Genomic DNA, 27755 nt, shown 5'->3' with positions numbered 1-27755 from the left:
TCGTATCAGGTTTAATGAAACATATCAATACGAAATGCATATAGTTGTCACATATCTTGACAACTCCAAACAGAAGGGCACCGTGATATCACACAGAAACGAGGAAGAAGGTTCACTTAAGCTCCATTTCTCACCTAGAGCAATACGCACACGCAGTGATTAGACGTTTGCATTTATTCAATGAGTTGCCATTGCAACAAAACATGACATCGTTGGTGCACAGCTGATTCCTGCTAACACTCACGCTATCATGGCCGCTCGTCCCATGAATTTTTTTTTTTTTTCGCGGGGCCAGCAACAGGGGATGCATTGTATTCATCAGTTCACACCTGTTAATCTTGGCCTACAGCTCCGAGATGTCAACGTCGCTACCTGTTTAACCCAAAAAGTACTCCGCATTACAATGCACGGATAAACACGCCCACTGTGACACATGCGCAAAGGAGCAGGATGCGGAAACGTACTCGGGTGGTAGATGATTTCGTATATGTGCACGAGTGGGGCAACAGAACGTTTTTTCTACATTGAAATTATGGATAACCTATTAGTACGCACACAACCCATGCCCACGTTCTAAAGTTTTTGTGTTTACGATCGTACAGGGTCGGACACACATAAGAGTATCGCGGGAGCGCATGACCTGCAAGTACGCCAGCGCCGCGTTACGGATGTTCCTGGGTTTGAGACCTCGCGCCTAGTGAACGTTCGCCACCTCTCGGTTGGGTTCCTCATTGCTCTCGTGGCGCCGGCGGGCGGGGAGACCCACCTGCTCTTGCTATTCAGTCTCTGCTGGCGATGTTTTGATCAGTGCGTGGCGCGACGTAATATTTGTCCTATTGGAATCGAGAATAAATGTGAAACAGGCGCATGTCGCGGCATACGTTGTGTCGTTACTACGGTGTTAAAACGGTGTTGTTAAATCTTCCGATTTTGTCATGTAGTAACTGTTTATTGTTATGTATAGTTATCTGTTTATTTTCTTGTTATGACGTTTGCAAAGGATGCATCGTATGTCATTACATGCGCCTGTTTCACTTTCCTTCTCGATCCCGATAAAACGTTGATGTTGTAAAAGATTACGCCGCGCCACGCACCGATCAAAACATCGCCAGCAGAGACTGAATAGCAACAGCAGGTGGGTCTCCCCACCCGCCCGCGCCACGAGAGCAATGACGAACCCAACCGAGAGGTGGCGAACGTTCGCGAGGCACGAGGTCCTAAACCCAGGAGCATCCGTTACGCGGCGCTGGCGTACTTGCAGGTCATGCGCTCCCGCGATACTCTTATGTGTGTCCGACCCTGTACCTCTACTGTCAACACCCAGGATCGCTCGCGCCTCATGATGGTAGCCTTGCCGATGGGTCTGATTTAGTATTCTCGAATGCAAACAACTCAGGGAAAAGAGGTGCTGACGCCAGGAATCGAACCTGGGTCTTCTGATTTCCGGTCAGATATGCTAACCACTACACCACACCACACCAGCACGCCGTTTCCCTTGAGCCATTGAGTGCCTCAAGTACGGGGGGGACGGACAACCAACCACGCTATTCCCATTCTCTCTTACATCTTTCTCACTCACTCTCTCATTCAGACACGAGGCAGGGCGATTGTAAACGACGTAAACAACGAGATTCGGCCGAGGCAGACCAGCAATTAGGGACGACACAGACAAGTAAGCCTCAAACGCCCAGAAATTAACGAATGCAAACAACTCAGGGAAAAGAGGTGCTGACGCCAGGAATCGAACCTGGGTCTTCTGATTTCCGGTCAGATATGCTAACCTCTTTTCCCTGAGTTGTTTGCATTCGTTAATTTCTGGGCGTTTGAGGCTTATTTGTTTGTGTCGTCCCTAATTGTTGGTCTGCCTCGGCCAAATCTCGTTGTTTACGTTAGTATTCTCGCTTGTTTTTGCTACCAGTTTAGATATACCTTGGAAAAGGTCCATTGGAGCAATCTGAACCGACGTGTTGTGCAATGAAGATCCCCTTCACAGAAGAAGAACGAATTGGGCAATTGGTTTAGCATCTAACCATCATGATCACTGTGTCAATTGAATTAATGTGAGCAAACATGTTGTGCGGATAGGACTGCTCCATGCATAGATGAAAGGATGAAGATCATGAAAGACACATTCGAGGGATAGAGCAAGTTGGTGTACACTGAATACAGAGGTCAATCATTCTAATTTAAAATATATTCTATTCGAAACGTGTTTGAATTCCTACACACTTCAATGGGCACAAACTACGCAACTGACGAGTTTTAAATTGCTTACATTTAAATTCATATATTTTTTTGTACTGCACGAGAGTGAAAGGGAATATTCTTTTCCCCACGAGCATGCATATAGAAATACGCAGGAGTGCCTCAAGTGAAGTATGCTCTCTACCCATGCATAGTTTTGCATGCACATTGTGTGTACAAGTGGTGAACAAAATTGTGTAAACAATATATACTAAAACATATACAAATAATGTACGCTTGTATGTGACAGCTCTAAGTATATACTTCAAACAGGAAAATCTCAAAAACACGGTACATGACATCGTGTAAGAAAGATTGATGGTTATAGCTTACGTTATCTTAGAAAAAAAGGAACTGCTAGAAAAGACATCAATGATTACCTCAAGATTGTCGCACTACTAATACAATTAAAAATTTGAATGATACATGCAATGAAATAAATTTTACCAAGAAAGGAAAAACAGTTTTTCACAACGGTAGTCATCACTCATATTCAATCTTGTCTGGCAACTTGGTCACCACAAACTGCTCATTTAGTGCCATGCGCATACGTCTACATGCCAACACTACAGGTGTAGGTATTCTTACTCAATGCGAAACATAGCATATTGTTACGTGTGTTCCGAACACTGTTGTATTCCAAAAGTGTCAGTAAACTTACCGTTTGCTGACCCTCTTGACGAAAGCTAATGCGAATAATCTCGGCATTTAATATGATATGTAGTGGCATTGTACACGACCCCTTTGGCGATCATTCGCTCGTAAGCGGTGGATGATGAAGGCGATACTGCCCTTGCATTTTTTAAATATGTGAACGGTCTCGAGCCCTACACCTTTCCCAAGTGCCCGTGCAGACGAAAAACTTTGAAATCATGTTGAAGCAAATGGTTCTGAAACAGTGGCGCAGCATAATTAAAGCGGCCACGGAAATAGGGCACCGATAGGTCCAAAACTGAAAACACTTTCTTTGCAATGTGAGTCAAACAATGAAAACTGAAGGACACTGACGACTTGCAATAGAGGAGCTCTATTTCGCACGCAAACATAAGAATGAGCCTAGAAAAAAAAAAAAAAAAAAAGACTGCCAAGGCAGTTTCTATGCTGGGTCAGTGCAGGTTAATTTACATTGTGAAACCATCCAACTGCCATTCGAAAACAAGACTAGTTCAATGCTGGATTCGAGCTGAAAATGGGATGCATCCTTGTGGGATCCTTGTGGGATGTTCCAGCGACTACGCCAGATACTGTTAGACCCCTGGCTGTGAAGATAAGCTGGGCTTATATAAAGCAAAAAAAAAAGGAAAAAGAAAATAACTGTCGAAATTAATTGCACAACGTGTACATATTAAAGTATGCTCAAATACAATAAAACATATTGATGAAATAATAAAATAAATGAAATAAGAATAATAATTCTAATAATAAATAAATAAATAAGATAATAAAATAAATAAAGACCGAAACGTGTGCAAAGTTATGCACACAACTCCGCGTTCCTGAGTAGGTTGCAAAAAACTGATTGTGCACTGCGACAGCCTGCGACGCTTCAGCTTTGCCAGTCTGTCAAAACCACGATGGTCAAAACAAAACTACAGCCATAATGCTCTCGTCGTCGTATGCGACCGAGCGCCATCGGCAGCCGCCGGCTCTAAAGCGAAACGCACCGCCTCCAAAATAATGTCGCCACCGGCGCGCGTACGCTATCGATCTCTGATTGGCTGCGCAATATATGTATAAATATTTGGATGCTCATTGGTCTAAAAAACTGGCGTCAATTTCCTTTGCGCTGATTGGGCGAGAGTCATTTGACTGAGGAGCGAGCATCCGAACGCGCGAACCGCTCAACGGAAGCAGTCGAACGGAGGAGAATCACGACTGTTGGGCCACGCGTGTTCTCTCGGACTGCAACCGTTGTGCACGCAGACGCTAGGGGTAGTTTGAGGGTTTTTAATGCTTTAGATTTAGATTGTGGCGAACTGCTAATGTGAGAACGGAATGGCACATCCACCTCATCATCACAACAGCGGGAAGACGAACATGTGATGGAATCCCTGCACCTCCAAAGGACGCAGAAATCGTCAGAGAGGAAGTCTGCACTCTTTCCGACGTACTGCAGGTAAACGGTAAGACAAGTTTGATTACTTTTTTGTGACTGAAGGAAGTAATGCAGGTTTATCACGTTAAGTGCATTACGTACAACATTTACGAGTCACTCGGTACGTTAGCGGCGTTTCATTGTGCAGTGCATTGCCGTAACTTGTACGTTTCTGATATGCCGTTAATCAAATTATGTGTGGTTATACTAGTTGCCACTCATGCGCGTCGCAGCCGTTCATTCACTGTGATCTACGAACATTCGTGACAAATGCCTTGGTGTTCAAATACGAAATCAAGATCGATTGCCTATCATAGCAGTGATTTTCGTGCAGAGTTAAGGATCATCAATATATTTTTTGTTTTGTTTTAGTTCTTCCGCAGTCATCGGCAACAACGACGCACATAGCCCAGCATTGGCTTTTGAACTGCCCTTCGATGTCGAAGCACCTAAAGCTCCAGTGAAGCCTGTTACAAGACGTAAAAAGATATGTACTGTAGCTTTTTCGAGGCAGTTTCCGAGGACAAATAAAGTTGATTTGTCATACACCATCGCTTTTTGATTGTCTGCTTTCGGACAGCATGATCGTTGCTCTACAGCAAGACAGCAAGCGCCGAAGACAAACGGACGAGGCTGGGGGGATAAGGGGGACGAGAGGAGAGACGAAAAACCCGAGGAGAGAAGGGGAAGGAGGTTGGGAAAGGAGGTCGGTCTGCGCATGCGCACTGGGCTCCAGCTTTTTTCCCGCGCTGGCCAGCGGAGACGCTGTGAGTGGCTCCTGGGGATCACGTGGTTTGGGCGCCCGCCATTTTCCCTGGACCATTGCGTAAACGGCAGCTTCCGGCGGATGCCATCGGCATCAATTCAGAATATGTTTTGAACCTGGATACGTCTGTTGGCGTGTGGGATCTAAGATGCAGTCTGGTAAATTAGATGGTGCTTCCTGCCTTTCAGCTCCACCGACCGTATAAAAATCTGAACGTCTTTGCATTTGTGTGGTGAGGTCGTCCGTCACGCATTTTGTTTCTGAACCCGTGCACGAGCTCTGTTAGCACAAAGGTAAGCGGCGTGTTTCGGACGCTTGATCCTCAACTCCCAAGCGAACCAAGAGGTGTTCTAGTGACCCGATATTTATCCATAGTTCTCTGAAGTGCCTTCATGATGTGCCATCATCCCGCTTGCACTAGACGGACTTACTTTGTCGGACAATTAGATGAGAAGGTGCTACTGGATAAGTGACGTTCGTGATAAACAAACAAACAACTTTATTTTCGACCTTGGAGAGTGGGGAGTTTCATCGCCACAGGCGATACTCTACCCCATTGCTGGATGGAATGGGGGGAATAAAATAACGAGCCCCTTCACAATAACGATCGAAGTCCGATGATGTCCAGAAATGTCAGAAGAGCTTTGAGCGCAGAGCGTTGCTGGGCTGTATTGGGCCAGGGACCAAGCAATTTCGATAGGGAGAAAGGGCGAGAGCCCAGCTGACGAAGAGACTCGGAGAGTGTGGTTCGGGAAGGTTCGTAGTGAGGGCAATGAAGAAGAATGTGCTCCAGATCCTCAAGAGCACCACAGTGGCAGCAGGTGGGAGAGTCAACTTGCCTCAAGCGGTAACGCCACTGAGCTGTAAAGGCCACATCGAGGCGCATTCGGTGGATTAATGCAGCATCTTGACGAGAGGTGTTTCGTGGCATGCGGAAAGCGAGCGTGGGATCAACTCTGTTCAACATAGAGGGGGGAAGAATGTCGGTTGTCCGTTGGCGGGAAGCCAGGGGTGTCACTAGGGCTTCGCAGAATGGAACGGCGGTCTCCTCTCAGCAGAACAATACGGGTCCGTTTCCGATACGAGAGTGCTGCTTCTGCGGCGCTGTCGGCCTGCTCGTTCCCCACGACACCACAGTGGGCTGGAACCCACTGGAGAACTAGCCTGTGGCCTGCGGCGTAGATAGTGTGGTAAGCCATTAGCACGTCTGTGACTAGGGGTGCGGATGGGCCTCGTATGCCGGAATTTTCAATTGCTTGAAGGGCAGATTTGGAGTCTGTAAAGACTGCCCATTCCCGGGGTGGAAAATCAGCGATGTGTTGTAGAAAGAAAAGAATGGCATAGAGTTCCGCAGCTGTGGAGGAGGTTGGATGTGAGAGGCGTCTTCCGTGCACGACGCCTTCGGATGGAATGACGAAGGCTGAGGCGGACTTGTTGTTTCGGGACGCGCCATCAGTATATGCTGCCGTAAACGTAGAAAACTTCGCGTCTACCAGAGCATGAAAATGGGCTCGGAGGACTTGAGGGGGGACCTGATCTCTTCTTTCCAGAAGGTTTGGGAGGCGTACAAAAGTGGGCGGTACCGGTAGAGACCAGGGGGCTTCCGGCGGTATAGTGTCCTTAGCGTGATTTCTCATATGCATGTATCAGATTTTGCCTGCTTCAAATTGTGTCACACATTATCTCCTTATAATGTTGTCACTGTTGCTGTATGTACACTGCATATTTGTAGTATATCTGTTTTCATACCTGTTAGTGTGGATCAACTTTGGATCAGAAATTAATGAAGCAGAGTGGCGTTTTCATTGTTTTAGCTTCCTTTTTCATGCACCTTTCTTTCTTTTAAACGCGTTCGCATAGATAGTGTCTTCATTTGCAGCCAAACTGTCTCACATTCTTACAATAAATCTTCCAATTTATTGCTCATTGTCACTTCATAATTTTTTCGGCATATTTCAGCCTTTTCAGCTTCCTCGTGCAACAGTTTATTTTGAATCAGTTGCTTCAACGAGATCTGATGTAAGTTTTCAGTAAGGATACCCTATATACATGGGTGAACTTAGAAAAGTCACCAACCTTCCCTTCTGAGGGTTTCCAAGAGCTATATTCTCTGAAGTCCTTTGGTGGTTTCGATAAAGAGCTCCGTGGCGTCATTATTCTTCTGCTAATGATGATTATTGTTTGTTTCTTGCAAACATACAGGGTGTTTGTTTTTATTCGCTACAACATTTTCATTAAAAACTAGTAGAGCAAAATAGATACCATTTTTCAGTTGAGTTATATGGCCAGGCGAACATTCGCTCGAAGAAAATCATGCAACTATATGATCACGAATTACCTAAAGTTCATTAGCTTTTTAATTAGGGGAATTCGCGCAAAGGCGAAATAACAGAACGGGATCTATTCCGCGTCGAAAGTAATTTCATGTTGAAAAAAAACAAAAAAAAAAACACAAACGCGCACGTGCGTTGAAATATCTGTCGCGCAATTTCGCTATGCAAATGAGCCGGAACATGAGCTAAGCACGTTTCTGGCGTAGAAAGAGCGACATGCAAACCAAGTGGGAGGGACACGTAATTTGGAGCGATGAAACTGATTGATGTAGGAGCTAATGGCCAGATAGACCGCTCTTCTACCCGGATAAGGAGAAGGTCGCATCGTTTCTGCGTTTGCAAACTGCGTATTTCTTGTTTCGGCTCATTTGCATAGCGAAATTGAGCGATGAACATTTCAACACACCAGCTCCCGTGGCATAGTGGTTAGAGTGATCGCTTTCCACGCCGAGACTGGGAGGTGACACGGGTTCGAATCCTGTCATCGGCTGTTCTGTCTGAGGTTTTCCCTGGGTTTTCCGAAGACTTTCTAGACGAATGTCGGCACAGTTCTCCTTGAAGAAGGCCCAGGACGCATACTAACCCCCCTGTCCCCCACTCCTTCCTGCTGTCCTCTCTTTATCTGTCCACGTCTACACGCCGCTCATAGCCACCGTTGCTTCGCGGCGCTAACACGGAATAAAAAAAAAACATTTCAACACAGGTGCGCATTTAACACATATTTCCACATGGAATGTCTTTCAACGAGGAACATATTCCTTTCCGTTTCCTCGCTTTTATGCGAAATCCCATAATTAAAGAGTTAATTAATCATTATTTGGTAATTATTGATCTTGTTGTTACATACTTTATTCCGGAGAATGTTCACCTGTCCATATTACTCAACTGCAAAAACGGCGTCTATTTTGCTTTGCTAGTTTGTAACTACAATTTATGTGACGAATAAAAGTAAACACCTACAGAATGCTTCTTTGGCTTCACACAGCCACGTACCTGTAGCAGTCCGTACAACGCCCAAGAACACCGTGTGCAAATTCAAAATATGGCATGTTTATTAGTGCAGCTGGTCCTTTATATCCGCAGACATTAGAGGTTGTCCTTTAATGACTGCTGAATCTCTCTCACTGCTGCTTCACCAGTGGATTCTCTTGGGGTGTTAATGGTGATAGGGTCCATGGCTGAGGCATACTACTCTCCTTCATGGTAGCACCAACTACATCCACAGTACCCGTGAAACCCGACATTGTTTTGCATGGGAGGCAGAGATACGGAGTCGACACAGCAGCATAGTCCAATAAATCTGCTTTCAACAATGCTTCCTGACATCCATGACTTTTATGACTTCAATGTCACATCACTGAAAATATCCTTTGCATCGTCTACAGAAACGAGGAAGGTGTTCATGCCCAGCTTTCCTTTACCACAATGTGCCTCACAGTTTGCGGCAGCTCATTTATCATCACGTGAATTGATCAAGCTGATTTTTGCTGATTTAACTTGTGCTACTTGTGCCCCATCGGTATTAAATGTATAAGAGAAGTTGTCAATTGATGACAGGACCTAACCGGGCTGGGATAATGCTTCATACTTTGCTCCGTCCAAGATACCTTCAAATTTGTTTCTCTTAATTCTGTACAGTGACTGCCGGCAACCTCTTCTCTAGTGTTCGGTTTACACTGAATTGTTGCGCTTTATGAGGTGCTCCCTGGAAAAGAAGCAGGAGTGAAGGAGGCTGCGCCTTCAGCTACTGCTAAATGTTAATTACATCTTTTAGATTTTCTATTTCCCACTGTCTGATGCACGACGTATTACTAGCCAAACATTTCGCATCTGTGAAGGCACAGTGCGACTGAGAATATTACACCCAAGCTGAAATATGTGCTGTGATAGAATACAATATGTAGTGCATTGATCCAGTAAATTATCCAAATCACATTGAGTTTAATTCATTTTTGCGGGAATTCATTTATACTCATTGGAAAGCTCTACACATCTAATGTGACTATACCACAACAAACCTACTGGCGAATTGAAATGGAGAACCATTCCAATGAGAAATATCCTGCTGGGGCTTATTGGTTCAATGAGACATGACGGGGACATTCAATGAGTTTGAAGCCACCACTTCTCATTACATCTCATTAACACTTGCTGTGATTTCTCATTACATCTCATTAACACTTGCTGTGATTTCTCATTACATCTCATTAACACATACTGTGATTTCTCATTAAGACTCATTGAATATGGCATCATTTTCAATGTAATATTTGTCCCAAATCATCTATTGGGAATGAGAATTTTCGCAGTCACTGAATGAGACTTGCGTACATGATATCCAATAGGTTCAATGAGATTTTCATGGGATTTTGAACGAGACGGTTTCCAGCAGGGATGTTAGCTCTTACGCATCTTTTGAAATACGGCAAATACACTGAAATAAAGATATTGCACAAGCGTTTAATTTACATCGCTGATTAAGCGTTTCGGAAGAAATGCAATCACAACATACCATTGACATTGCTTGCAAAACATTGCATCAACAATGTAAACGCCACATTACCTGAGTCTAACATATTCAACATTGCTTCAGTAACATCATCGTAATGTTAGTTTTACGCAATCTTTGAGACATAGCATGAACATTGAAGCAAGTATATTGCTACAACGACGAATGTGGGCATGAAACATCGCTGCAACACTTAAACGTTGCGGTAACAGTGATGCAACAAATTTGCAACATCTTGTGCTGTCTCGGCATATACACCCTCCTAAGTGTAACTTATTTAACATGGTGTTCATCGACAGGAAATACATAAACTCAGGAGTCTGAGTTCCCTCCATAAAACTAAGAAGCAATCAAAGCAAAACCGTGTTACTTTTAAACTTCTAATATTGGAGCTTTACGTTATGGCTTTGTCGCTCCCCGGGGGCTACTGGCCAAGCAATCGGAGCTTGGAGGCGCCGATTTTAAAACGAAACGAACAAACGTGGTTGGTGGATTCGAAAGATTCGATTCGCAGTTTTAGGCAATGGGATTCGGATTCGCGAATCTCGAATCCCTACCTAGGATTCGAGGATTTGTATATTCGCGGATTGGGTTGGTACATGCCTACTAAATACATTCAGAATTGAAGACGTGTCCCAAATCCCTGCAGTGGCTAGGTATACAGAAGGTCACCGACATTCGCGGCGGTGAACAAGTAGAGAACACTGAGTGATTTTTTTTCGTGTTAACGCCGCGAAGCAACTGTGGTTATGAGCGAGTAGTATGTGATGGACACAAGCTGCCGCCACCTCACAACTTGGTCTAAACACGATTTAATTAGCAATTAGAGTTAATTGGGACCCCCATTAATCAGCACCCTCCAGGGAGTCATTACACTAATTGGGGAGCATCTAACTCGTGTCCAGACCAAGGTGTGAGTTGGCGGCAACCTGTGCCCATAAAAAAGAAAAAAATCGATAGAAATAGAGTGGAGAGAAACGATGTATTCGAAAATCAAAGATGCCGTGGCGAAGAAAGCGCTCCGGAACATCCGAGTGACCAGTGACTGCCATGTTGCTTGTTGACGGCCGGTAGTTGCATAGATCGAAGATAGGTGGCCACCTAGTTGCAAGGCATCACACCAGATGGCGCCACCATCATAGCTCTATGCGAGAAAGACAGAGAACAACAAGATACTAGCAGCAGGTAAAATTGCAACACTACTCAACAAGTCTAGACATGCCAGAGAGCGTGGAAAAGGCCTAACCGCTACTGCTAAACAGCACGGAGAAAACAGTACACATCGAGGAAAAGGCTTAGGGGCGACCGGTTAGGCCTAACCACAGCGTCACCACACAACGCTACGAAATTCAACAGCTAACACAAGACGACAACCACAAAACACTAGGCTGACAACGCTAAACGTGCGTCAACAGGCTTTGGTACGCTACGGGTCACTGCTAAAGTCTAAACATGCGCGTACAGGGAATAAGGCCTATCCGTTACGGCAAACATGCGAGAAAAGGCTCAACACGAGCACAGTAAAACAACGCGCAAACATTGGGTAACTCAAATCACTCACCTTTTCCCCCGTGGCGACGGTGCGTCCGATCCCGACGCCAGTCAAAGCCTCGACTGACGCAGCGCGGGGACGGCGGAGTGACCGACCGCATGTCCTCACTCCACGAGAGCCAGCGAGCAAGTGACTGGAGCTCCTCTCCGCGGCCGCTACGCATGTACGCGCATGCTCCTCGCGGGCGCTCCCCGTTTCGGATTTGCTCTCTGCTCCTTCCACTGCGCGCGCTCCTAGCGGCAACGGGTTGCTTCTCCGTTTCGGTTTCACTCTCGTTTCTTTGTGCGTGTTTATTTGTATAAAGGTAGCGCGCACTGCGCTCGCGTCATCAATACGTGAAAGTGTTCAGCTACCACGCTTTACAAAATTGTCCCCGTATCCACGCTTCTTGGGAAGAAGTGGAGAATGGAGAAGAACTCTCAACAAGGAGAGTTCCCGTAGCGAGCTCGTCATCACTAACACGATACACTAACCACTAGACTAATTCGTGCTGCATGACGTTTTCGTATCGCGGGGTTCGTGCATAAACACGTCGAAACGTGTTCAAATACATCCAAACACGTTCAAGGGCGTTATAGAGAGTAAGAGGAAAAGCTTTACTATAATTGTCGAAGCGATCGTTTGATTGTCATTCTCGCGCCACCATGCTCAGCTTGGTAGATCCTCTTAAGTAATACCCATGACATCATCATCGTAGAAATGTTTGAAGAGTTTCGTTTGCAGTTTACAACACCTTTGCGGCGCGTGAAGTTGGTTTTTCCCATCTCACATATTTCAGGAGATTGGCATCGCCCGCTTCTTCTGCACCAACTGCGGTGCATTGTGGTCTAAAGGTACGCCTCCTCATTATTTTTAATACGTTCGATAACCAGTCACATTTTTTCAGAGCAAAAGCATTGGACGGACCGATTGATATGCCCGTTTCTCGGCTGTCGGACGGTACCGTTCGACGTACGTTGCGAAGGACTTTGACTATTGAAGGAAGATGGAGAAGATGGACCATCAGTGTCACTCTGTGACTGAAGAAGACTGTACGTGTGTGTTTAAAATAAAAACATGTCACGCTCCTTTCGTGCAGATTACGAATGGCTACTGACGGGAGATCTACCCCTGGTCCTAACCTTCAAGCCTCCTCCAAAGACCTTCTTTTTGTGAATCGTCGATCAGCTGAGCACCTGTCCTTGCGGTGGACTCTGGTCGAGAAACCCCAGCCATTGGTTAGACTCGAGCCTTCGTCCGTATTTGGGCTGTCTTCCCAGCTACGGAACCAAAGCTGGAGACTAATTCATGTATAACCTCTCACGATAAATAAAAAAAGGTTGTGTAAACTCTCATTCCGTCTCAGTCATGACGCCCTAGCAGAGGTTTGCAACCTTTGTGCAAACGCGAATGTATCGGGACTTGCTGCGATTACGCGATTATATTCACGGCGAGGGCTGCGAGGGTGACTTTCGCTCGATTCACAAGACGATACCCTTACGTCTGTTCACTGTCAGTGGGAAGATTGGAAAGAAAATGAAGCGTTTCGTAGATTACAAGCTCGAGCTATTGGAAAAGTATAGACGAGGAGAGGCAGTTGACCCGTGTCTCACCAACGCGGGTTTCAACTGACCCATTGTCCGTCGCTACTGGCTTCTCCACACATCCCTCGACGTCACGGTGACCGGCGACGAGCGTCGGTTCAGCACGTTGTAAGATCGTCTCTTAAGCGTCTTGTGTATGTCATGAAAAAATTGACTATTTTACGAAACGAGTTTGCTCATGAGGAGACGTTTTATTGTTTCTTCATTTTCTTCGAGGTTACAGGAAAACATGGATACACAATTTTTCAAGCTCTAGCGTTTCGACATGCGCGTGGCTACGTAGATACAAAAAAGCCCGCAGTAAGGCGAAAAAGGCGATTGAATACACTTGTGGTTATACTCGTCTACTAGTGAAGTCTTTCGAAGGTTTGCTTCGATGGGCGCACTTTCTTCGCTCTTCCGTATTGATGATTAAATAGCCGGGCTTGCGTAAAACATAGGCTTCGTCGGAAGCGCAAATGCCTCTCAGCATGGAGGAAGCGAGGGGGTTCAGGGACACGAGTTCTAAGATTTCGCTCTCGTACATCTTTTCTATGGGAAGGTGACCGTACGGTCTTTGTCGATGCACATGAGCTTGGGGCACTCGGAAATCAAGAGGACGGTGACCGCGTGTGGAAGGGCTTTAGCGAAGCGTAATTGCAGATGAACGTTTCCTTTTCGCCACTCGTTCAAATGCGAAGGAGAAGAACACTTGTCCACGTCCAAGTTGAAGTAGAGAAGGAACCCGTTCGTTTTAAATCTGTCGTAGCTGTACTTGAAATGTTTTTCACCCAGTTCTTGCAAGAAGTTAACGTAGGGAATTTTGTCGAGGTCGTTCTTAAAGTCGTACTCGGCTCGCACTTGCTGGCCGTCCACGGAGAGCATCGAATAAGACAGGTCGTGATGGCGGAATTTGTAGGGGTTCGACTGGATGTCCCCGAGAAAGTCGGACATGGCGAGCAGGGCGACGCATAATTTGGAAGGCACCCTTTCGGGGTACACGTTTTCAAAGTGAGCGTCCAAGCTCCCAGCGCTCAAACTCTGCACTTTCGTTTCCATTCCGCGTAACACGTAGATGGCTGGCGTGGTCTGAAGCCGTCACTTGTATTCCAAAAACAGGGAAGGTGCCAGCGTCACCTTTTTCAAGTGTAACGTCATCTCTTTAATGTCCACCTCGTAATTGTACATTTTCTTGTCATTGGGGGCCGATATGAGTTTAAATTCGTCGTTCTTTAACAGGAAAACTACGCGAATTTCGACAGCAGGTACCATCAGGCGCGGCTGTTGAAACAGGTCGGTATTGATCTGTCCGACCAGGTTAAAGTATTTTCCACCCTTCGTCGCTTCGTAACGTTGTTTCGGACCGCGAGACGAGACGTCATAATCGTTTTTTAAATGTTCGTCGTCCTCGACAAAGAGTCCAGCTGCGTGCACGGTCTCTTGAGCCAGTGGCGTAGAATGAAGCACGACATCCAATATAATCCTGTAGGCGTACAACTCGTTGGAGCTGACGAGCTTGTTGTTCACATAAACGGTGACCGTCTTAAACATGCCACTCAACAGGTGGTTTATTGGGAAAACAACATCTTTCTCATCCATTTCTTCCCCATCCTCGTGAACAATGCGCGCGGTCCAAGACACGAAGCTGCCGTAGAGATCCAAGTGTGCCCTTTGCAAATTTTGAATAGAAAATTCGATCACTGTATTATTTACCCTGTTGACCCGATAAAAGAGTTGGTACGTAGTATCTTCTACGCCGTATTGAATGGAAGGGGGTTCGAAGATCATCACGTCACTCGTCAGACAGAGCGGCGTGCATTGCGACTGTTTTTTGTCTTTCGTTGACGTCATGATGGTCGGAGCGCACAGTGGATGTGTGACCCTCACGGCGAACCAAAGATATCTGCAGGTGTGTCGTGTGTCGGCACCTTTTGTTCTCTTTTGCAACGTTTCGTTTCATTGTTCCTTCCCGAGCCCTCCATGGAATCCAGCATGTCTCTCCCCGTCGCTATGGCCAGCTTTTTTACTGCGCGCGATACTCCTTCGCCGTCGGCCAAATTCCGCACCAAGCGCTTCAACGTTTTCTTGGAAATCGGTTTTATTTGCTGCCAGATGGGTACGATAAACTTGGAAATGTTGCTCAACACACGACCCCCTCGTTGGAAAAGGGGTCCCATGTACACGGGAAATATTTTGGGGGAATTCCGGTACATATTTGAAATGTAACGTTAAATTGGTTCTACCTTTGGCGACGGGTGGGTTGTGCTCCAATAAGATGGAGGTGGCTTCACGTTCGCTCAATTCGGGAGGCTTCACCGCACGACATGCCTCGCGCGATGCCAGCGAGGCGTCGAGCGCCTGTGCGAGCCGAGGGTCCAATTCCACAGCTTTCACGTTAAATTCCAAAAGGGTTTTTCCCAAATCCCTCTCGAGATCCAAGGTGATGCGAAAAGTTCTCCCGGCTTCGACCATGTCCTCGAAAGAAACCTCGATTTTCACATCTTGCCTTTCGTATCCAATATTTAAAAAATCGTAGCTTATGCTGAGATCCATCAAACCGACTTTATAGCGATTCGAGAGCTGGAGCGGTCTATCGAAAGCTACCGTGAAAGCGTTGAGTTTACTCGAGGGAAACTTATCCATGCTGGCGTTCGAGAGGAGGTGGACGTAGATGTCTGACGTCATTTCCAAATCTTAACCACGTCGCTGCACGGAACCCAACTGTCGTGTTCTTTATCGTAACCGAACCAGCGAACCAAGGAGAAGCTCTGACCGTTCACTTTCTTCTTTCTCAGCACTTTCGTTACTGGCCAAGGCTGATTGGCATCTCGGGTTACGACGAATACCTCCTCGGGGTAGAATGATCCGTCTACTTCCTTACTCTGGTAAACTTCAAAATGCACGACGGGAGGGTAGGTGTCTCTCAGGCGGGAGACTGTGAAAATCTGAGGCAACCAACTCCCTTCCAAGCTCTTTTGAAAACCTTTTCTGTGTAGTAGGTCCCTCGCTTTATCCCCGACTTTGAGCTTCTTTTTCACGGTTTCACGAGAGGTACGACAGGCTTCCCATTTGTTTTATTGAACAGTTCCAATTAGTTTTCGGGCGTGACTTCGGACGGGCTGTTGCCCAACGTCCTGTGTTTGGTGTTGTTGTAGTTGTGCACGATCTTGGGAAGTGCGGAGACGAAGTGGTATTTTCCGGTTACTCTAAAATAACGGAATATTCTGTCGCGCAATGTTCTTATGACTCGTTCGGCTTGTGAAGCTTTGATTACGGGAGAGAAGGTGGAATACATGTGGACCTTCTTTCGTGCCAGGTACTCCTTGACGATCTTGTTGTAGAATTCCCCTCCTCTGTCGCAAAAGATGTGTGTAGGCGCGTTACCTCCCCGAAAAAGTCTTATCATGGCCCTTTTCATTTCGGCAGGGCGTGTCGTCTTTAGCGGGAGGGTGCGCAGAAAGCGGGAGAGGGAATCGATCGCCACGAGAATGTAGCGATAGCCACCGTTGAACATCTTGTATTTTGAAAAGTCGGCCAGATCCATTTGCCACACCTTGTTGACCTTGAGCGCGATCATGTGTCTCCTATTAAACTTTCTTCTCACTGGATGGTGTAGCGTGTAGGCGTCCAGCTTTCTGAGAATGGCGAGAGCCTTCTTTTTGCTCATGTGATGCGCTTTTCTATAGCGGTCCACTCCCCCCAAACCACCCTCTGGTTTCTCATATCCCTCCATACGTCGTCCACACAATGGAGGCTTGCTGCTGCTGCTGTTGAGGCTCGCGAGATTTGGGTACAGAAATCAGGCGCAATAGTTTCAAGACTTTGGGGAACCAGGAAGGTTTCTTTCCTGTCTTACATTGCAACAAATAGTTGACGAGTTCATAAACGGAGGAGTGCGTGATGCGCTTGTGTGCGTGATGTGCCGACACAGAGACACAACCCTCGCGACCCCAGGAAATAACCTTCTTTAATTCCGAGACGACCCTTTCCGCTTCCTCTTCGTCCACCTCTGGAGAGAGGAGCGAATAGTCAAAGTTATTTGTAGCATCGGACGCCTCGTTTTTATTGTCATAGGGGTTGAATCCGCACTGCTTGAGTATGCGATACAGTGCTTGCAGTATGAGTTTCACTTTGACGTCGTCACTCTCCTTTGAGGAAAGAATGTTTCCCATGGAAGTGGTCACTTCAATTCTCTTGGCCATTGGCGAAGAGGTTCAACACGGCGGAAAGCATGAGAGGAACCACCAAAGAAAGAACGCCCAGCCCTCGCTACTGAGACAGATAGCGCTTCAAACGTTGCGGATTCTTGTGAATCTTCTTGTAGCCGAGCCGACGTAAGAAGCGTTTGTGCTTCTTCAAACGTGCGAACATGTCTGGAGCAAGAGCCACCTTTCCGTTCAATACATTGACGCAAATTTCGGAGAGGTGTTTCATGTCGGACGAAGAAGAACGTCTCAAGACGTCGCGACGGTGCGGAGGGGTAGAGTAGAGAGCACTTTGAGTAAAGTGAGGTGAGGGCGGAGATTCATTTCGGAGAGTAGATAAATTGATGTTATCCCGGAAAGATATTGCTACGCAACCTATGATCCTCGTGCGTATAGTTGTGAAGATCCACGAGTAAATAAGCATGGGGCGATGACATCGCTTGTTTATATGCGTCCAGACAATACCCCAATCTTTTTTTGCCAAATAGCTGTTGCCCGAAATGTTCCATCTGGTGGACGCTGCGCACGGTGCGCCACAGGACGACGTAAGTGGCGTCGTCATATATAGTTCTAAAATGGCTACTGTTAAAAAAGATGTTTTGAACGAGTAAGAAGATCGACGCGTTGGCCTGGTGTGAACCCCTAATGAAAAGATCGGTCACCTCCTTCAAGGAATCGGCGTCGGTCATGTGATCGTCGACGACGATGAGCGTAGCGCGCGACGTGTCCCACTCTCGTGGTAGCTCCTTGGTAAATTTTACAGAGTCCCCAAATTCGTCCTGCATGCTCGGCGAAGCATATTTCTGCACGTAGAATATTTGTGAAGGAGGCTTGTCCACGACGTCATTCAGGTTCCTCAACAAGTTCACAACGAACGTAGACTTGTTGCACATGGAGGGGCCGCTTAAGATACAGCAAAAACGGTGGTGGAAACAAAAAGGTTACGGGGAAGACATGTTGCGTGCGTGTGTACACATTGCACGAAGAAAAAGAAGAGACTGAGACTCTTAGCAAAATCCATCTCGTTTATTTACACGTCGTCGTCGTCCTCTAGATCGGAACTGCGTTCCCAATGCAGATTATCCAGGCTAAAGTTCTTCTTTCTTCTTCTAAAGTTCTTCTAAAAAGCTTCTTTTTCATCAGTCTATCCTCCGCTAAGATGCGGTCGAGCGTCTTCATCTTGTCCTCACACATTTCTTGACGTGCTTGCAACCACTCCAGGCGATGAACTTGGAACGCTTCCTCCACGATGCCGCGATTAAATTCGCGAAGTTCTTCGTTTTTTGTCTTTCCTCGTCGGCGAGGAACGCAGGAGAATAAACCACACATGGCGTTTTCCACGTATCGGTCAGAATGATGACGCGAGCGCAGTGTGTGCTGCCTTTATACGGCGTTTTCAAATAAACGTGCGCAAAGAAACGAGAGCGAAACCGAAATGGAGAAGCAACTTGTTGCCGCTAGGAGCGGGCGCGCGATTAATGGAAGGAGCAGAGAGCAAAACCGAAACGGGGAGCGCCCGCGAGGAGATGACTGCTTGATACCGGCGGCGCAGAGGGCGCTAGGAGCGCGTGCGCGCATGCGTAGCGGCTGCGAAGAAGCGCTCCAGTCACTTGCTCGTTGGCTCTCGTGGAGTGAGGACGTGCGGTCGGTCGCTCCGCCGTCCCCGCGCTGCGTCAGTCGAGCCTTTGACTGGCGTCGGGATCGGACGCACCGTCGCCGCGGGGGAAAAGGTGAGTGATTTGCGGTTCCCGATGTCTGCACGTTGTTTTACCGCGCTCGTGTTAAGCCTTTTCTCACATGTTTGCCGTAATGGGTAGGCCTTATTCCATGTACGCGCATGTTTAGACTTGTTTAGCAGTGACCCGTAGCGTACCAAGCCCGTTGACGCACGTTTAGCGTTGTGTAGGGTGCCTGAATGCGCGCTCTCCTCCTCCGTTGTCGTTGACAGGGTGGGGACTTCCTAGTGACGGGTCCACGCCGGCGCCTCCGGGCATCCGCCATTTTTGCTCACTGACTGCTGCTCTTTCTTGAGCACAGATGTAGGAGCGAGGCGGGACTTCGTCATTGGAAGTGTGTTTTCGGCAGAAAATTGTTGGTTGCTGTGCTCCAACGTGCTCGAATTCCTCCCAGAAAGGATTTCGGTGCTTCACCTTTCCACGGGATCCGGAAAGACGGATAAAATGGCTCGTTCAGTGCAAGCATGACAAATGGACTCCAAGCTCCAGTTCAGCATTATGCGAAGTAAGCACATAATTGCAATGTATTTGAATGGACAAGTTCGTGGCGGGGTACAATAACGGGGTAATGCTGTAGTATATACTATATAACTTGTAGTGTCTCTTTGTACTTATTTCCGTAATTATTGAAGTGAATGAATCCTTGGAATATGTCCCGTTGGTTTTCTTTTGCATGATTCTTTATGGCACGAAAGCTTCACAGCACAGCTTGTTTAGCGTGCGATAATGGTTAAGTTAATAATTATATGACATCGCAGGCACATTTCGAGGAAGACCAGTTCGAGTTGAACAGGCAAGACGGATGGCGAAAATTAAAGCCAAACGCTGTGCCAACTATATTCTCATTCAGACGTAAGTACAACTATTCTGTGCTCTTTTTGCTTCAGATTTCCACTGAAATTTTAAGTATTTTCACGAGCATTGCTACGGTCTGTTCTGTACATAGAGAAAGAGTCAATATCACGTTATTTTCAGGTAAAGTGTAATTAAGTTGTACGCGTGCACCAGTTTCTAGTCGTGACTGCTAGGAAGCATGGCATTTTTCACACAAATGAGGCTCACTTTTCCTTTCAGCACCTCAGAGAAGAAGGAAGCTACCAAGAAGGAGGGTCTGTGACACAGAGGAGCAGAGCAACGAGCAGGCTGAACCGATGACTCCTTGCGAGCAAGACAGCGACTGTGAGAATCCACAGTCACTACTCCTGCCAGTGCCTCTAGGTAGGTACTTGCTTTGAGGAATTCTATAGTGAAAGGCCCATGTAGGAATGCAAAATCTGAAATAGCTGTTTGTATTTACATATAACATAGTAAGTCATTTATAAATTATGAAGTATAAATAGAATAATGTCAAAACTGTTTTTTATAAGTATATAATGGAGATAAGAGTATACAAGATGCTGTCTTTGTGCTGTGCATTTTAGGCGAGGCAGAACTCAGGAAACAGCTTGAACACATGAAGGGCCGTGTAGCCCTGCTGCAGCAGTTAAATGAACGCCGAAGAAAAGCAGTAAAGAGACTTCGCAAAGCATGTAGAACTGCAGATCAGAAGCTGAAATGTCAGAAGCTGAAATGCCAGCAGCTGAAATGCCAGCAGCAAAAGTTGGGGTTCCTGACCAACTGCCAGAAGCAGTTCTTAACCAGAAGAAGCACAAGAGGACACAAGTGGGGACACGAGGCTACAAAGAAAGCTTCGTGGCTTAGGTTTGCATGTGGAAGAACAGGCTATCAAACCCTCCTGGATGAGGGCTATCCTCTGCCCTCAATGAAGACTCTCACTTGTCGCCTCAGCAAAATTGCTTTTGAACCAGGCATCCTCCAGAATGTTATTCACGTGTTGGAAATGAAAGTTGCCAAAATGAGCGACATTGAAAGAGACTGTGTTCTTTTCTTAGATGAAATGGAGATCCGCGAAGGTCTGCAGTTGGACTAAGCATCTGACTCGCTAATAGGTGAAGCCTCATCGCTTGTTGTGAGCCCCTCTGACGAAGACTGCCGACTCGCAAGCCGTGCACTTGTGTTTATGATAGGAGGGGTGAACACCCGATACAAGCAGGTAGTTGCGTACCTCTTAACAGGCAAGTCAACTGATGGAAGACTCTTGAAGAACTTTATTTTTGAGCTCATTCGGGTCTTAACAAGCATTTCACTAAACGTTGTTTGTGTGACATCCGATATGGGGAGCTCCAATAGGGCAGTATGGCGGAGCCTCGGACTTTCAAGTGGCCGGATGTCAGTAACCACCTGCAGCATACCCCACCCATTCAACGCTGACTGTGAGCTATTTTTTATGGCAGATGCTGCGCACGTCCTGAAAAATATCCGTGGTCATCTTGTCCGTCGTGATGTGTTCTTGATGAAGACACGGTTCGGGAGTTTCAGCTCCCATCAAACGAGGTGTCAATAAAGCATGTCATTGCAGTGCTAGACTATGAAGAAGAAAATGAGTTGAGAGCAGCCCATCGCATTTCGAGGCATCACGTCAGTAATGGGCACTTCACGAAGATGAGGGTGTCAACAGCTGTACAACTGTTTCGAGAGGCACCAGCCGCAATTCGCTACTACATTGGACACGGAGTCTTGGAAAATGTTGCTATGACAACAGCCTGGTTCTTTGACCTTGTACTTGCTTGGTACACCATCATGTCGGCACGATCTGCTACCACAGCACTGAGTCTGAACAAGGCTGAGAAACACGCTGAAGCTATTAGGAAGCTACACAAAGTCATTGCAGTCACAGTGAAGCTGAAGTTGAACCTTTCAGGCTTGTGGAAGCCGTTTCAAGCAGGCATCCTGATCTCGACAACTGTAATATTGAGCCTGCAAGAGTACCTTCTGAAAACAAGGGGAAACAAGTTTGTTCTTGCTGGACGATTCCTTCAGGATTGCCTGGAAAACTTGTGCTTCGTGGTGAGACTGAAGAAACCAGTGCCAAATGCTTTGGACCTGAAGTACGCCCTAAAAATTATAACTGTGAGCCAATTTTTGAAGACTCCAAAGAACACCAGCTACGAGCTAGACAACAGTGTGTACCTGGTAGACCTCTTTCAGGACAACATCAAAGAAGTGCTGGAGGACAACACTGACTTTCTGGAGGGCTATGAAGAGCTACCTGAGCTCACATGTGTTGAGTGTGGCATTGTGAACCATCTGGCTGGATTCATCTTAAGCAGGGCCGTTGCCTCTAACAAAAGGATGTCATACATGCCGTGAGCTCCTCCTTGCACCGTCCGCTTCTGAGGGACATACACCGACGACTTTAAAAGAGTTTGTTCCTGGGCAGATGAACCTGACATATGCCAGCACGCAGGTGTTAAATACAACACAAGAATGTGAGCCGATATTTCAGGCTGCCGACAACGAACATGACATCACAAAAATTGGACAACCACTTCGGTGTTTTCTCCAAATTCTTGAAGCTAAGCTCACAATGGATCTGCCATTCTGTGAGGCACACAAGCACTGGCACGAGGCATTCCTGAAAAAGTTTATCACAGTGCATCTACAGATGTCCCTCAGGAGTGGAAACATCTGTACAGAAAAGAGTTACAGCAGTAAAAGTTGTGCAGGGGTAAATCTCCCATGAGAACATTACATATCTGCATTTGCCCTGTTCTCTCAGAAGTTCTTAAACAGTGTTTTCGTATTGAATGAGAACTAAAATGTTGTTTTGATGTGTACATTTTGTATGCCTTGAATAAAAAACAATTTTGTGTAATTTCACTCTTTTGGCTAATATGGCTAATACAAGGTGTTCGCCGTCCACGAGACAAACTCAAAACACAATGCTTTGGAATGCAGACGTCACTTCGTTCCCCTATGACAGGCCACAAACAAAACAAAACAAAAAAAGCGGGAAAGAAAAGCTTAGAAAGGCGAAATTTTCTATCAGAACATATGGCTGCAAGCGGCGCTTGCGAGTGAACATGGCGGCACCTCCGCCGTTGTCCCCACCATGTCAAGGAGGAGGAGAGTGCGCATTCAGGCACCCTAGCGTTGTGAGCCTAGCGTTTTCTGGTTGTCATCTTGCGTTAGCTGTTGAATTTCGTAGCGTTGTGCGGTGACGCTGTGGTTAGGCCTAACTTTTTCCCCGATGTGTACTGTTTTCTCCGTGGTGTTTAGCAGTAGCGGTTAGGCCTTTTCGACGCGCTCATGCATGTCTAGACTTGTTGAGCAGTGTTGCAATTTTACCTGCCGCTAGTATCTGTTTGTTCTCTTGTCTTTCTCGCATAGAGTTATGATGGTGGTGCCATCTGGTGTGATGCCTTGCAACTAGGTGGCTACCTGTCGTCGATCTCTGCAGCTACCGGACGTCAACAAGCAACATGGCGGTCGCTGGTCACTCGGGTGTTCCGGAGCGGTTTCTTCGCCACTGCATCGCTGATTTTCAAATAAATTGTTTCTCTCCACTCTATTTCTATCTATTTTTTTCTTTTTTATGGACACAGGTTACCGCCATCTCACACCTTGGTCTGGACACGAGGTAAACGCTCCCCAATTAGTGTAATGACTCCCTGGAGGGTGCTCATTAATGTGGGGGTCCCAGTTAACTCTAATTGTTAATTAACTCGTGTTTAGACCAAGTTGTGAGTTGGCGGCAGCATGTGTCCATCCCATACTATTTGAGTGGCGCACAGACGTGGACAGATTGAGAGAGGGCAGCAGGAAGGAGTGGGGGCAGGGGGGTGAGTGAATTTTATTTTAGTGTATTTACAATACTGTTTACCCATACTTGTGCGTACAGTCGTAGGTGGATAGGTGACAGGGCAATTTGCAACACAAGAACAGACAATGACACAGATGTTGCAGTTTCTGACGAAAAGCCCCATGCCAGATTTTGCCTTCTGGAGGTAGGAAAAGTTGATTGGCTGAAGTGTGGGAAAGAAAATCACTCTATATCACTCACTATATCACTCACACTAATTTCTCTACTTTTTTGTCAAGAAAATCAGTGATGAAACCAAATAAATGAAAATGGAAGTAGTATACATAGGGGCAGGACGACGACACTCCCGCCAGGGCTGCGCCACCGTCGCGTCTTGGCCAACTTTTGTCACGAATTTTTTCCCACGCGTGGCGGGCGCGCGTAGGCGGAGGGTTGTCCGTGCTCTTACCGGCGGGCGGAGGGCTGCGCGCGCGCGCGTATCGTTGCGCATTTTTCCGCCTGGGCCGACTTCACTCGACTTCTTTTCCGCTACAACAGGTGTGCGGTGGGTGATTTACATGCAAGTATAGACATGCAAAGGAGAGTATGGGATGTTAGACAGTCCTCTTCGTTTGGTTAATCATGGTCGCATGGCTCCTCTTTCTCGAGGCTCGACAGAGCATATGTATCTGAAGGAATGGTTGAAAAAGTGGGTGTTGTTTCCAATGCAGCCCCCAATAGATGGATTATATCCGATGAATAGAAGGACTAGCCATTGTGTAGGGCACACCACCAGAGGGCGCTATGAGCGACGACTCACCACTAGGGGCCGTTGCTATCGCATTCCGCGGATGACGTCATTGCTCCTTCAGGGAGCATGGTGAGAGATAGCGGGAGGCATGGGATGGCGACGCGAAATAGAGTGCCTCCTTGTGCAAGGCTGTGGTGGCACTGCGGGCGACAGGATAGACGCTCTCAGTGGCGGCTCTCCACACCGTTGTTATGGTCTCATGACCGCGATACGCGGCGGCAGCGGCGAAATGGTTTTGTGTCCAGCGTTGTGTGCCAGTCTCTGAACGAGTTTATATTAATCTCACTCCGTTTATTGTTCAACTGATGGTTGTTGTTTGAGAGCTCAATTGCTATGCTGTGAGATTGGGGTGTACGGCACGCATACGGCATACGACAATATAAACAAATAAATATAAACAAAAGGACGTGCACGATAAATAACCGATGAAAGTCACTGAAAAGGTTAGCCAGCTGTAGGACTCGAACCCACATCTTCTGGATTACCGGTGCCTAAGAAATTAATGATGAAAGATGAAAGTCACTGAACCAGTGACTAAATTAGTGAACATCAGTTCTCTCACAGTAAATTACACCACATTATTATTGCTTCCCGTGTTGCTACACTTTGCATTGTAAAGGCTCTTTCGCGAACCAGTCCGTTCACACACAGCCGTGTGCATCCCGTCGTGTATAAATTAGACTTGAATACTTTCCTTTTAATTGCCTAATGCCGCTTTTACGACTTGAGCGCGTATATTAGCAGGCTCCAGACTTGCGCAATATTATTTTAGTGATGGTGCAAATGTTCAGACAAGAGCGGAGGAAAGTTGTTCCTATTTGCTTTATGTATTTATTCACTTTAGTATATCATTCACACGTACTAGTTTAAATTTAATTAGCGATTAGTAATGCGGCAGTATAAGCAATTTAGCACACTACAGTGCTGTAAGATATATTGTAAGCACCTTATGGCTGCAGAATCACTGGGTGGATATCAGTAAAATTTTAGTGCCTTCTTTTCTGTGATGGTGACTGTCACTAATAGGGATTCAGTTAAGTGTTGTGGCAATTCCAATGTAAACAGTCATCTGCTATATTGGAAAGTGAGTGTTTATGGCCAAACAAGTCTCAATAAACATGATGCCTTCTACAATACCATCTGTGATTCCTAAATGTCAGTATGACAAGGTATGAAGAAATGTTAACATAGTGCATGCTATCCAAAGCAAGTTCTTCCACATCCCCCCATCTCCACACACTCAGAAAAAAAAAACGGGTCTTGGATTTGCCTCTGGTAACATAATTTAACTACACAAATGCAGATATGTGCAGTGAAACACATTTGCAAGGAAAGCAGTTGCAACAGTCATGTCAGTAGGTCATGTACATCTTGGTATTTTTGAAATTTCTCAAACATTTCCATATCGTTTATATTCAACGTGCTGGACATCTAGTGTGCCACACCTGATATCGAACCAAAATCTGAGCCAGTATGAGGTCATGAACACACCGGTGTAACATGAGCAACAATAAGGCAGACGACATGTCAACAAGTTGCAAACCGCTGTTCCATCTTGCACATTTGTCATGCTCATCTTGGTATTTTTGAAATTTCTGAAACATCTTCACATCTTTTATATTCAACATGCTAGACATCTAGTGTGCAACACCTGATATCGAACCAAAATCTGAGCCAGCATTGGGTCATGAACACACCGGTCTAACATGAGCAACAATAAGGCAGATGACATGTCAACAAGTTGCAAACCGCTGTTCCTTCTTGCACATTTTATTGCGTTATTGCATTATTGTCGTATGTGTGCCGTACACTCGAATCTCACAGCATAGCAATTGAGCTCTCAAACAACAACCATCAGTTGAACAATAAATGGAGTGAGATTAATATATATATTAATTTATATATTATATATAGAGATTAATTAATATATATACATATATATCAAGTTGGTATCAAGAGTTATTACGAGCTAAAATAGAGCAAATTGACAATTTGGCGCCAGTGAGTGCCACTTGGGTGATGATTTGACAAAATGTCTGAAATATGTAGATTGGGCCGGTTGGCGTAAATCCAGACGCGACCAAAGAACAAACACATAACAACAACAGAACGACTTGTGTGTGGTCTTGTGTCCTGTTTGTTCTTTGGTCACTTGAAAATGAACGATTTGGCCAAACGCTACTTCGCAGGCTGTAGCTAGGGAAACAGTTATGAGCCTACGTAATTAAATGATGACATCTTCCATATCACGTTCATATCACGTTAATATCACGAAATAAAATGGAAGATGTGGACAATTTGGCTTCTGCAAGTGCTATCCGGGCAATGATTTGATTAAACGCTACTTCGTTAGAGCAGAAATTTTGCTGCAGAACTAAATACATTCAGAATTGAATGCGTGTATATTCCCAAATCCCTGCAGTAGCTAGGAATACAGAAGGTCACCGACATTCGAGGCGGTGAAGAAGTAGAGAGCACTGAGTGAATTTGAATTTAGTGTATTTACAATACTGTTTACCCATACTTGTGCGTATAGTCGTAGGTGGATAGGTGACAGGACAATTTACAACACAAGAACAGACAGTTACAACAGATGTTGAAGTTTCTAACGTAAAGCCCCATGTCAGATTTTGCCTTCCGGAGGTAGGAAAAGTTGATTGGCTGAAGTGCGGGAAAGAAAATCAGTGATGAAACCAAAATAACATGAAAATGAGAGTAGTACACATAGGGCCAGGAGGACGGCACCACCGCCAGGGCTGCGCCACCGTCGCGTCTTGGCCGACTTTTTTCGCGAATTTCTTCCTGCGCGCGGCAGGTGGCGCGTGGGCGGATGGTTGTCCGTGCTCTTACCGGTGGGCGGAGGGCTGCGTGCGCACGCTTATCGTTGCGCATTTTTCTGCCTGTGCCGACTTCACTCGACTTTTTTGCCGCTACAACAGGTGTGCGGTGGGTGATTTACATTCAAGTATAGACATGCAAAGGATAGCCATACACAAAAAGAGAAGTGAAAATATATTTATAAAAGTTATTAGTGCCGGAAATTATGTTGTGACTCTGTGTGAAGGAGAAAAACCCAGCCAAAAAACTTGAAGCAGAAGAAACACAATGTGATACACGTAACAAAGATTATATTTGCTTATTACAGATATGATGCAATAGAATTGAAGAGGTATCACACAGAAAGAATCAAACACAGTATTTTTTATTAATGGTAATCATACACACAAGTTTTCAATGGATCAGAATTAAACTGGAGTAGCACATTTAATGAAAGAAGCTATTCTTAATCAATACGATTAC

The 27755-nt window shown here is 46.0% G+C and overlaps 1 long non-coding RNA gene and 1 other non-coding gene across 2 annotated transcripts; one reads left to right on the top strand and one right to left on the bottom strand.

The window, feature by feature from the left end:
• Window positions 1-1406: 1406 nt before the first annotated feature.
• Trnas-gga (transfer RNA serine (anticodon GGA)) lies at window positions 1407-1483 on the bottom strand. Its single transcript has one exon. It is a non-coding gene; the product is annotated as a tRNA-Ser (tRNA).
• A 2609-nt stretch (window positions 1484-4092) lies between these two features.
• Window positions 4093-4887, top strand: LOC135401040 (uncharacterized). Its single transcript, XR_010424707.1, has 2 exons — window positions 4093-4367; window positions 4712-4887. It is a non-coding gene; the product is annotated as an uncharacterized LOC135401040 (long non-coding RNA).
• The last annotated feature ends 22868 nt before the right edge of the window (window positions 4888-27755 follow it).

The sequence above is a fragment of the Ornithodoros turicata genome, chromosome 1, assembly GCF_037126465.1.
Source record: "Ornithodoros turicata isolate Travis chromosome 1, ASM3712646v1, whole genome shotgun sequence".
NCBI classification, from domain to species: Eukaryota; Metazoa; Arthropoda; class Arachnida; order Ixodida; family Argasidae; genus Ornithodoros; species Ornithodoros turicata.
This window is presented reverse-complemented; position numbering and strand designations above follow the sequence as displayed.